General features: G+C 39.7%; 1 protein-coding gene, 1 long non-coding RNA gene and 1 pseudogene across 2 annotated transcripts in view; 1 reads left to right on the forward strand and 2 right to left on the reverse strand.

Moving 5' to 3' along the window:
* The window catches only part of LOC105482164 (carboxypeptidase A6), a 310,157-nt gene that overhangs the window by 162,880 nt on the left and 134,627 nt on the right, over positions 1 to 12,650 (forward strand). The window lies entirely within an intron of this gene.
* Positions 1 to 12,650, reverse strand: part of LOC139355830 (uncharacterized) — a 50,720-nt gene that overhangs the window by 36,140 nt on the left and 1,930 nt on the right. The window lies entirely within an intron of this gene.
* LOC139355773 (nascent polypeptide-associated complex subunit alpha pseudogene) lies at positions 555 to 10,660 on the reverse strand (annotated as a pseudogene).

A 12,650-nucleotide genomic window follows, 5' to 3' on the forward strand; every position in this document is an offset into this window, starting at 1 on the left:
ACAGTCTATTTCAAGCTGATAACAGCTTAACTTTTATTGCATACAACTCTAAACTCTTACTCCCCTCCTACATTTATGTTTTTGATGTCTGAATTTACATCATTTTGTGATATGTATCCCTTGATAATTTATTTTAGCTGTAGTTGTTATTAACAATTTTGCCCTTTAACCCTCATACTAGGAATATAATTATATATCACCATTACAGTACTATTCTGATTATTGCTCTGTATTACCTACACCATTAGGTTTTGTGCTTTCATATGTTTAACATTATTATTTAGCAGCCTTTTGTTTCCGTTTAAAGAACTCCCTTTAGCAATTCCTATAAAGGTAAGTCTAGTGGTGATAAACTTCTTTAGCTTTTGTTTGTCTGGGAAAACTTTAATTTCTTCTTCACTTCTGAAAGACAGCTTTGCTGGATATAATATTCCTTTTTATCTAACAAGAAACTATAACTTTATTAATGATAGAAAGAGTATAAATTTCAAGTCAAGCTGCAGTTACTCTTTTGAAACACCAAAAAAAAAAAAAAAGTTCTTGTTTTCAGATGGTTACATTGCTAATTCCATAATCACATTAACCATATCATTACTTTGTTCTTCAGGGCTTGAACTGCCATTGTTCTTAATACATTTGCTTGCAACATGACCAATTCTGTATTCTTAATTTTCACACCTGTTTCATCAACTTCCTCACCTATTTCATCAACTTCCTCTTTACTCTCCTCTTGTAAAGTTAGAAGAGGCTATATGTTTCCTTGAATGTTTGAGAGAGCTTCGCCTTGAAGTTTGAATTTCTCAGTAGCTGCTAGCTGTGCTTGCTGAGATAAATCCTCAATCTCAGCTTCCCTTAAAAACCATGTTGGTATTTGAAGCTGGGATCTTACAGACATCTAGTTTTGTGATGACAGAGTATTCTTAGATTTCCAAATAGTGTCTCTAGTAACCCCTGTAACCTGCTTAAAACCCAGTTTGGACATAAGCTTCTGTGCCTTCTTTTCACTCCAACTCTGTTTTGCTTTATTGACTGGTTCTTCATCAATTTCAGCTGCTGCTGACAACTGGGCTTGTTGTGTGGTTGTTGCCTGTGTGGAATTTTGTTCCTCAAGCTCTGGTACTGATTCATCACTGTTAGATTCTGTTACAGACCCTGTCTCAGCCCGTGGCTCTGGCTAGTCATGCTCCGTAGCAGAGACGACTTCTGTGTCTTTATTGGGCCTTTTGTCGGGGGGAACATGGAACGAAGATGGTGGCAGAAAGTAATGAATAAAGTATTCCTGGTTGGCAGTCTTTTTTTTCTTCAACACTTTGAATATGTTATCCTACTGTCTCCTGGCCTGCAAGACTTCTGCTGAGACGTCCATCTATAGTCATATTAGGACTTCATGGTATATGATATATTTCTTATCTCTTTCTGCTCTCAGAACTCTGTCTTTAATTTTTGACAGTTTGGTTATTATATATCTTGGTAAACTCCTCTTTGGGTTGAGTTTAATTGGGACTTCTGTGCTTCCTGTACCTGGTTGTTACCTTCTTTCCTCAAATTAGGGAAGTTTTCATTCATTATTTTTCAAAAAATACTCTTCCTGCCAGGCACGGTGGCTCACACCTATAATCCCAGCACTTTGAGAGGCCACAGCAGGTGGATCACCTGAGGTCAGGAGTTCGAGACCAGCCTGGCCAACATGGTGAAACCCCTTCTCTACTAAAAATACAAAAATTAGCTGGGCATGATGGTGGGTGCCTGTAATCCCAGCCACTAGGGAGGCTGAGGCAGGAGAATCACTTGAACCCAGGAAGCAGAGGCTGCAGTGAGCCAAGATCGTGCCACTGCACTTCAGCCTGGGCAACAAGAGCAAAACTCTGCCTCTAAATAAAAAAATAATAAAAACTCTTCTTGGCCCTTTCTCTCTTTCTTCTGTTTCTTGAATGCCTATTATGCATAGGTTAGGTCTCTTGATGGTGTCATGTAATTCCCATAGGCTTTCTTCATCTTTTTCATTCTTGTTTCTTTTTGCTTCTCTGATTAAGTAGTTAAAATGTTCTGTCTCTGAGTTCACTGATTCTTCAACTTGATGAGCCAGCTGTTGAAGCTTCCTATTACATTTTTCAGTGCAGTCATTGAAATCTTCATCTCTAGGATTTCTAATTGTTTCTTTGCATATTGTCTCTGTTTGTCAAATTTCTGGTATTGTTTGTGTATTTTCCTAATTTCATTTAATTTTTTATCTGTATTTTCTTGAAATTTACTGAACTTTTAAAAGTAGATTATTCTCCATTTTTTTTGTCATTTCATAGTTCTGCCTTTCTCTAGGGTCCATTTCTGGAGCTTTCTCATTGTTTTTTTCTTTGTTTGTTTTGGAGGTATCATGATTTCTTAAATCTTTGTAATCCTTATGTCTTTGTATTGGTGTTTATGCCTTTACAGAGAGAGCCAACTTTCCTGGCTTTTACAGGAGTTCTTTGGCAGGGATAGACCTTTGCTAGTCAGTCTAGCCTATGATTTTGGATGGGCCAGCTGGTAATGACCCCGAGCAGACAGAGTTTGCTTTCAGGTTATCTAGAAGCCTGAGCTGCTCCCTTTGCCCTGAATTCAGGTGAGGCATCTGGCTAGGCCCTTCTATCCAGCAAGACAGGTACATTCACAAAACTCTGTGTGCCGACCTCTGTGGGCCCCACCTCCTTGCTTTGTTTCTGCCTGACCCCAGGTGGCCTAACTGCACTGTTTCCCCCTATGTTCCTCAGTCCCCATGAGGTAAGGACAGAGTGGGCTTCCTGGGAAGCATCTCAGAATGCTAGGGAAGCTGGCTGTCCACTTCCCTGGTTCTCTTTTCTCACTATAGAAACCATGAGCCCTGGGGAGTACCCTGTGTGGCATTGCGCCAACTTATGGAAGGCAGAGGGGTAACATAGTCAAAGTGAAACTGATTCTCCTGCCTTTTCAATGTAGATTTTTATTCAATTCCATGGAACACACAAGTGGTTCAGGTTTATTCCCATGTTTTGGGGTTTTCACCAAGGTGTTTTTGTCTATGGATAGTTCTAGTTGATTTTCCTGTGGAGGGGAATGAAACCCATGACTTCCTTTTCCACCATCTTGCTGACCTCCAGACAAAAAGCATTGCAAAACTGCCACTGACCCAGTTAAATGTCCTGAAGAAAGCAATGTTTTGGTGGCAAAACTCCTATGTTTATTCATTGGTAAGTCAATGATTGCCATATAAGAGTAATTTGATTACACTATTATGTAGCTCAATACAAAGTAGCAGCAATTTTTAAATGCATTTGATTGCCTTTGTGCCTGTGTTAAATTTGTATTCTTTTTTAAGAGGACATCTCAAAACTGTACAAACTTCAGGTCTCACAAGACCTAAATCTGCCCTGGCCAGGCCCATGCATCTGATATCCCATAAGAGAGAGGAGTTGCACAGGTTTGTCTATTCCCTTGAACCTATTGTCCAAATAATCATACACATTTAAGAAGAAAGAGGTGGGTAAGGTAGAGGCTCTCCTCTACCATTACTGTAAGTCTACTACTCTCTACATGTCTGCTTCTCTTTCAGTCAAAGTGCCAACTGATAAATTTTTTCCATTCTTATAGTTCAGATTGCTAGTGCAGGGTGTCCAACTTGCCTTTTCATGCCAGGTCACAGTTGAGGTTATATACTGTGGCCTAAAGAGTGGCCACCTTTCTACTCCAAACAATGGCCGTTCTTATGTAAAGAACAACCTTCTACTTTCCCACCATTCCTGGGCATATCATTTGATTATCTGCAGTACATGAACATTAAGCATCCTGAAGAGGTTGGAGATCATGCAATGGAACCAATCTACACATTCCCTGTGCTTCTCCAGCAGCTCCTGCTCTCTGGGCATAGGGATGGAAAGGGTGAATTGGTGTACTGATCTAGGGTTAGGGTTTGGTGGTGAGGGTGCAGCATGCAGCTAGACCATGAGACAGTTATACATGTTATCAACCAAAATGTCCACTTTGGGCAGAGAAAGAATGAAGTCTAAGAGGGAATGGAAGTCAGGAAACAGCAGAAGTATCAAGGGACCAGATATCTGAATGATATTAAAAATCAGAAAGGTGAAAACATAGCCAGGAACTTGTGGTCCAAGAGTGAGAAATTAAAATTTAAAGTTTTAGACGTGACACAAGATATTGTCCTTAAAGTGGATTAATAAAGTGGACTGGAGATTCACTCCATTGGCATTGAGAAGGTGGAGGCTCAGGTGTCAGACATGGACATTGACAGCTTCCTGGGTATTGCCTGCTGGTGGGACACTGTCTGTACACTATGAGGAGATGCCCATCCCAGTGCAAGAGGGAAAGTCACTGCAAGGTCCGAACAGGGCAGCAATGAGTCAGAACCAATAGTGTTATATCCAAACAGCATTATCTTTGGAGGAAGATGTTCTTCTGCAGGAAAACTAATGACTAATACTATTGAAACAACAATGGGGAGAGAGGAGAATGCCAAACAAGAGAACACTGGAGAATTGGCTATTATCTCCTCTGAGATTCGAGCTATTTATCCAGAGGTGAGGATTTGCTTTTGCCTTGGAAGGCCCTTCAAAAACCATTTGAGTGTCTGGCAAAGAAATGAAAATCATGAATCAGCTGTAACCATTTAGGAGTGAAATTCTCTCTGAAAATGTAATTTGGTCTTGGCAACAGAAAGGAAGTTTCCCTTGGCATGGTGACCCTTGTTATCCAAGTATTTGCAGGAGGCATTCTCCAAAGTGGCACACGAGGAGCCTTGTATTTTTTGAAAACTTTGTCAAGGTGAAGATGACATCTCAGAGAAATCTTATCTTCCTGAGAGTCAGGGTGCTGAGACAAACTGACATTAGAAATCAAGCCACATTTCAGAGGAGAAATTGATCCATACCAACTAATGACTTGCTCATTCTATTTTCTCTTGGGGAAAAAAACTAAACAGTTTGGCAAGGAACTATCCTTGACTATGCAGTCCTAAAGGTCTTTTTCAAAGTAGTTTATCCTGTAAGAAATGAAAGAAGTGGTATTTTGTGATGGTGATTTGGCTGCATGTTCATAGCCTGCTCTGTTGTTCTGTGTCTGTAGTGGCTTGTGCTAGTCGTGCACCTCAGACAGTGCAAGGTGCTTCCTTTGATCTGTCATGTCAGCAGTGGGAGAGGTCCTTAGCCTAACAGAGGTCTGACTAAAAGAACAGCCTTCAAAATGAGTGTCATTTTCAGAAATAACCATGCTCTGCCTGATCTGTATGGGGTTTTTTCATCGCATGCTGCTGACAGAACGTTTCTTGTCATTTTTGTTTTTCTGCGTCCCATTATCCTCTTTGTCTTTATCCTTTGAAGTATTTACACACAGTCTCAATCTCTACATCTGGGTTTTGAGGATTCTGCAGCAGTTTACAACATACCTAATGACAGAGCAAGATCCTAGAAAACAATAACAACAACAACAAAAATACGCCATGGCATAGTCCCAGTTCTTTCTCTCTCATTACCTCCCACCTGCTCTCCATTATCCAATATATTTGTTTCGGGGTCATGCTGATTTAGATAGCCATCTCTAGCTTTAATTCAGATGGCGTAACTGATCTGACCGCATGTTACATACTAAATGATTTAGAAGACCACGCTGTGGTTCTCAGTTCATCTTTCAGTAAGCATGTTTTGACATTGAGTCAAATAATCCTATGAAAATCCTTTCATAGGGATTATTTGTCATGACGACAGTGTTATCCTTTGTTGTTTGCAGCTGATTGTTCTGATCATCGTTTAATTGAGATAGGCATATTGTCACATTACAGATCATTTTACATAAAAAGAAACCACAGAAATCTATCAGCAATATTAAGCCCTAATTAAAATACACTGACATCATACTTAATGTATGAAAAGAGCTGAATTAAGCCTTTTTAAATTAGAAAACTCACTTTAGGCAGTGACTGGAAACATAGACATTTTTCTCTTCTAGTGGACAATGATGAGTATACTTTTACCGGTATGACAGCTACAAGAACATTCTCTGCCTTCGATTCAGCTCTGTACTGTTCTTCCTATGACCTTGAGAACTCACTTGTGTAAGAGAATTCAGTTTTGTAAAAGGATATATTCTTGAGTCACAAGTAGGAGGCCTGAATTAAATAAGCTAACACCTTAGATGTAGATCTCTATCTCCAAAACATAAAAAAAAAAAAAAAAACAAGGAATACTTTGAATTGTCACTGCTCAGCTTGCATCCCAGAGAAAGAAACAGAAGCACAGGCTGTCAAAAAGAAACCCCAAGCAAATAAACAAAAAAAGCTTTAGAAGCATCACAGGCAGAGACTAGAGAGAAAAATCTGGGTTTTACCACGATAGACCTCTCCAGGAAATGGCAAACTTTAATCTTAGAACCAGAGACCAGTTGCATAGTGCTTTCTGTTTCCTATTCATGGATTTTGTCTTGCTAGCAAGACGATAAACTCTTCTGGGGAAGTGATGTCCTTTTTGCAATGCCAAGCACCTATCATGTGGCAGGTGTCCTTCTACATCCTGAATATACAGCTGTGAACAATTTATGCAAAGTCCCTTCCCCAGGACCTCCTAACATCCATTCAGTGGAAGTATATTAGGATCAGTACAAAGCACTATGAAATGTTCTTCCATATTGAAACCTTTGAAGAGGCAGCTTATCAATGAGCTGCTCATACCCCAAAATATGGAATAGCCTTGCAGCCTAAGATGACTGCTTCAGTCATGGGAGTGAGGGAAGGTAGATAAATCATTCTGTGACTCATACAATGTGGTAGAAATCAGTAAAATTAGTATCAAGGACAGCCTTGAAGGACATGGACTAAACATGCAGATTTGCAGATTTGAAGAGAAAGCATGGGAAAAGCAGTTGGAGGGAAGTGGCCTTCCTAGGGGAAAGGAGTGAGATTTTAAGGCTACAAAATATCAGATCTTTTTGTATCAATCAGTCGTCCCTGAGCCCCACAGCCTACTTTGTGTAAAGGTAGTCAGAAGGAGCTGGATATGAGATTCCTTCTCCCTACCCAAACTCTGGATGGGTTGTTCCAACAGCAGGTTTCCCAGCTGAGGCCTCTTAAAGAATGAGCTCCCTGAAAGAATTTCAGAGCTGTGCCTTCCCATTTTCTGTCCAAGATTTTTAGGAAAAAAGGTGATGTGTAGCTAATCTTCCTAAGTTGTTACAATTTGCCAATCACTCATGTTCTTTACATATATGATCTCACTTAATACAAAAACCTCAGGCAGTGAATGATGCTGATAATCCCAGGAAGGTAGAGCTCATAAGAGGCAGAGCCATCAGTCAAATGCAACCCAGGCAGCTGTCTCCAGGTCTGTGTTCTCGATTAGCATGCTTAATTTACTCAGGAACAGTTACTTTGTGTTTTAGTTAACACACCAAAACATACATTTTTATGGTTCCTATTTTAATTAAATAACTAAAGCATGTTGTCACATCCTATTTGGCCCTGGTTATGTCTTTTTTTTCTCTCTCTTCATTCTAATTTTTGACTCAGTTTAGTTCTATAAACATTCATTGAGCAACTACTCCATGCTCATCACAGTGATCATTGCTATGGAGACCCATCATCTGCCCTGGAATAGCTTGCCATCCTTTAGGGGAGACAAAACGTATACAGAGAAAACAGAGGGTCATACCATTGCAATATAGTATATCAGGAAATACAAGAATGTGTAATATCAACTGTCTCAGTCCATTGGAGCTGCTCTAACAAAAATACCACAAAGAGTAGGTGGCTTAAACAATAAACATTTATTTCTCACAGTTCTGGATTCAGGGTAATCCAAGATCAAGGTGCCAACAGATTTGATATCTGTTCAGTGAGGGCTTTTTCCAGATTGAGAGATGGCATCTTCCCACTGTGTCCTTACATGGTAGAAGTTACGTGAGAGCTCCTCGGGGTCTCTTTATAAGAGCACTAATCCAATTCCTGAGGGCTCCACACTCTTGACCTAATCACCTCCCAAAAGCGTCACCTCCTAAAAGCCTCACCTCCTAATACCATCACCTTGGGGGTTAGGATTCAACATATGAAGTTGGGAGGACACAGTCAGACATAGCACCAACTGTATGTAGAACTACAAAACGAATGCAGAGTAAGGAGCTGCATTGGTAATAGCATCTGCCTTACAACAGCCACCGGAGGACTTAGCGCTTTCAACCACCAAATACTTGCTGTGTGCTTACGTCAGACATTCTATCAGAGCCAGGAAGGGTGCAAATCTTAACCAAACCCTGAACAAAATGTAGGACTGTGAGTGCCCAAGTAGACTGTGAAGGGAGGAAGTGACAGAGACATAGAGAGTTGATAAAGGTACAGCAAGAGAAAAGAAGACAAAACAAGCCAAAAAGTACATGTTTATGTATTTGAGGTTGGAAGGGCCTAGATGGGGAAAATTGGACTTTAAGCTCTTCTTAAGGAGCTATCAGCTTCTGGTTCCTCTCATCACATTGACACTGCTCTTCTCTGTGCAGGAGACCGCATCTCAGAACAGTCTGTAACTTCCCAGAGATCATCCTGAGCTCTAATTTTCTGTTTTAAACCTGTAGAATTCACCATTACAAACTCTTATGGACTCACGTCCTTCCATTCCAACAGCCATTGCTCTACTGTCATCTAGACAATTGCTAATAGTGTCCTAGCTGCTCAGCCTTCTTTATGTAGAAGCAGAATAGTAAATGAAAAGCATATCTCTTTAATAGCTTCTTATCTTGAAATAAACTTACAGAAAATTTGAAAGTATAGTATAAAGAAATTTTGTCCTGGACCATTCAAAAGTAAGATGCCCCATCATGCTGAATTCTTTAGAGTACACTTCCTTTAAACAAGGGCATTCTCCTAATAATCACAATAGGACCCTCAAAATCAGAAATTAACATTGCTGTATTACTTAATCCTCAGACCCTACTCAACCTTCACCAGTTCTCCCAGTAATGGCCTTTATGGTAAAAGCATCTAATACAGAATCACATGATGGGATTAAGTTGCCATATCTCTTTAGTTTCCCTCAGTCTTTCCTTGACTTTCATAACCTTGATACTTTTGAAGATTTCATGCCAGCTCTTTTAAAGTATGTTTCTTGGTTGGGCTTTGTCCGACGTTTCCTTATGACTAGAATCTTGTTATGCTGCTTTGGCAAGAACACAAGAAAATCATGCTATGTTTTCATCTCATCCAATCAAGTAGCATGAGTGTCTATGTGTGCCATGACTGATGATGCTCACTGTGATTACTTGATTGAAAAGGTGTCTGCCAAGCCAGGGTTCTTTGCTATTTTTCCTTTAAGTGCTTTATGGGGAGGTACTTTGAAACCATATTTTGTCCTGTTCCTCATTTGTATTCTTAGCAATGCCTAGTGGAGTTCCTGGCATCCAGTTTTTTAACTAAATTAATGGAGAGCTTCAAATCACCAAGATTAAAATTTTGAAGTTTGTTCTATAAGCAATTTGTAGTAATTATAAATTTGGGGAGTATGGTAGAGACACTGAAAGTGGTTGTAATAGAATGATTAATTGGACTGCTCCATGTAAGATGAATTAGAATAGGAATTTTAAAAGGAGATTTTGTTGTCTTTATTTGGTTAACTAGACAGAATCATCGACATTTTTGTTTATAATATGATTTCAAATAATCAGGGTTGGGTAGGCCAAGCACCATTTACTCTCCAAATGATAATTATTTGTTTTAAATGTGGGTGGGGAAGATGACTTTGGTTATAATGTCCACATAAACAGAAATAGGGATGGGGCTGAGCAGGGGAGAGTATAAAGATGATGAATCACAGAACAGGTGGGAAAAGGACTATGAAAGGAAATGGGAGGTGGCCTAGCGACCTATTTCCATTTTGCTCAAGGCCCTGGTGTCAGCTGCTATCCCATATAGGATGCAAATACCCAAGTTTAAAAGACAGGAACAGTTGGAAAGGGAGCAAACCTCAGCTTCCTCCAATTCAGCCCTTTCCTCCCTTTTCTAGCCACTTCTAGAAGGAAGAGAAAAGAATGAGAATGAGCAGTGATTCTACAGTCCCTCACCCTAGTGCCTCTGCTCCCTACCTCCCTTATTTACACAGTTTATTGCTTTATACAAAGGCTTTCCCTGTCACAGGAACCAGTGCTCTGTGCCTCTGTGAAGATCAAAGGACTTGCAGAAGACTGTTAACTTATTTCCTACCTTGGAAAGCTTTGTATTTCTTCCTTGCTCCTGTGTGTACTAAAGGATAGGAAGTTTGAGAAGGTGTAGCTTTGTCCCACTGAGGAAGAGTTTAAATCAAGTTAACAATGCCCAGTATCATAAATTATGATAATGTCTAGCAAGCGCTTTGGGAGATGCAGTGTTTCCTTTGTAATTAGGGTATTCTCTCCATTTCCTTGCACTGTTTTTTGCAAACATAGCCCTGCCAAAAGTACATCTGGAATATATATCTATCAGGAAATACAAGAAGGTGTAATACCAGCTGTCTTAGTCCACTGGGGCTGCTCTAACAAAAATACCAAAGGGTAGGTAACTTAAACAATAAACATTTATTTCTCACAGTTCTGGATTCAGGGTAATCCAAGATCAAGGTGCCAACAGATTTGACGTCTGTTGAGTGAGGGCTTTTTCCAGATTGACAGATGGCATCTTCCCACTCATGTCCTTCTACCTGTGGTAGAAGTTACATGAGAGCTCCTTGGGGCCTCTCGTAGTAGAGCACTATATATATATACACACATATATATATACACATACACATACACACACACACACACACACACACACACACATACATATATATTGTCCAACGCATTAGCAGTAGAAAGCCCACGTGTACAGAATCCTGTGGATGAGGCTACAAATTTCCCATCTTGTTGCCTTCTCTGAATGGCTCAGAGCATGATGCCTACAATTGCGTGCTGTGATATGGAAAGGTTTTATACTAAGGTTCGTCAAGCCTTAAAAGGACAAACAGAGTAGAAAAAGAAAGAAAGTTTGCCTGTATCTTCACACATGCAAAACTTGAGTGGGGTTGGGATATTGGCAATGGACTGTCAGGTCTCCTTTTCCTTTAAAACTATAATGAGAGAACATGGGTAAAAATCTGAAGATTGTATATTTCTAAATCTAAATCCTGTACCCCAGAAAGGACAGACAGTAGGATATCATGGCCATGGGGTAGTGCAGGGGTGTGTGGCAGGCTAGTGTCATTGTCCTGAGGCTGAATTCACAAATAAGACTTGTCTGGGTTTCTTCTTCCACCTGTTCTCCTATGTGTGTGTGTGTTTGTCGGGGAGGAGTAATTAATGCTTTCATTGGTAGACGTATAAGACCTGGATAATCTATCCCTGGAAAATCTTTCCCTGAACAGTCTAGATAAAATTTGATACTGATTTTATTAGGTCACATATATAAAAATATTAAATGGTTTAGAAACAAATATTGATGGTATAGTTAAGTTAGAACAAGAGTGGGACAAAGAGAAATTTCAATAGACTCTTATGAAATACAACATCCCAAAAGTCTGAACATTTTGAACAAAACCCCAAACACTGGTGCCCTGACACTCTAATAGTCAACCCTCTGGTTCACTTGGGCCCCAAGACATATTTTGAAAAGCAACATGAGTCGACATTAGACAGGGTGGTAAAATTTGGGGGCCAATATAATTTGCCAGGGCTTTGTTAAAAGAAGATTTCACCAATTTCACTGACACGTGCACTTTGCCTTAAACTTTTGCTTATTTGACAAGATTATACCTTTTTTCTTTTGAGTTAGTACTCAGGGCTTATTTACGGGTACCCTCAGGTTCATGACAGAATGTGACCAGATGGGATGAGCAGACATAATCCTGCAAGATTTGTGATGTGCATTTGCCTGGATCAAACACATCAGTGAACGGTTTGCAGCAGCCTTTCTTCAGTCTGACAGTCTCTTGTATTGACAGTGTTTTCCATCAAAACTATGCTTAACCCTCTTGTTGCCAAGCCCTTTTCCCCAGATGACTTACTGTAATGCATGAATGGTTCATCCAATGAAAACAGTTGCCCACTTGTTCTGAGTAGGCTTAGAACAATGGAAGTTATATATTTAGATACTTTGAGTTTCTGGGTTCATTTGTAGGATAAAAGTAATAGATTTACATTGATTTTCACATTTTAGATAGCACTGAAAACTAAATGTATTCTTTGTTCAATAAAAAAGAGGTAGGGTAGAAAATAAGATAGATGCCCTCATGGAGTTTATATTATTCTCCTCATAGAGAATAAAATCAGCAAGTAAAAAAGATAGCTACAGATTGTGATAAAGGCTATGAAAGTAATAAACAGAATTATATAGAAGAAATGCAATTCTTTGGGTGTTCAGAAAAGACCTCTCTAGAAAGGTGATAATGAGCTTATTAGTTGAAGAATAAGAAATCAGCCATGCAAAGGTCTCAAGAGAGAACATTCCAGGCAAAAATCATAGCAAGTGCAAAGGCGAATTTGCCAAGCTGAGCTTAGCTGATTGATGGAAATAAATAAAGCTGTTCTGGCTGGAGTGAAGAGAACGGAAGGGGGAAAAGTAAGATATGCAGTCTGAGAGCTACAGCTGGGGCCAGCTCATACAGTGGTTTAGAGGACAGAAGAAAAATGTAGGGCTTTGTTCT

The sequence above is a fragment of the Macaca nemestrina genome, chromosome 8, assembly GCF_043159975.1.
Source record: "Macaca nemestrina isolate mMacNem1 chromosome 8, mMacNem.hap1, whole genome shotgun sequence".
NCBI lineage: Eukaryota > Metazoa > Chordata > Mammalia > Primates > Cercopithecidae > Macaca > Macaca nemestrina.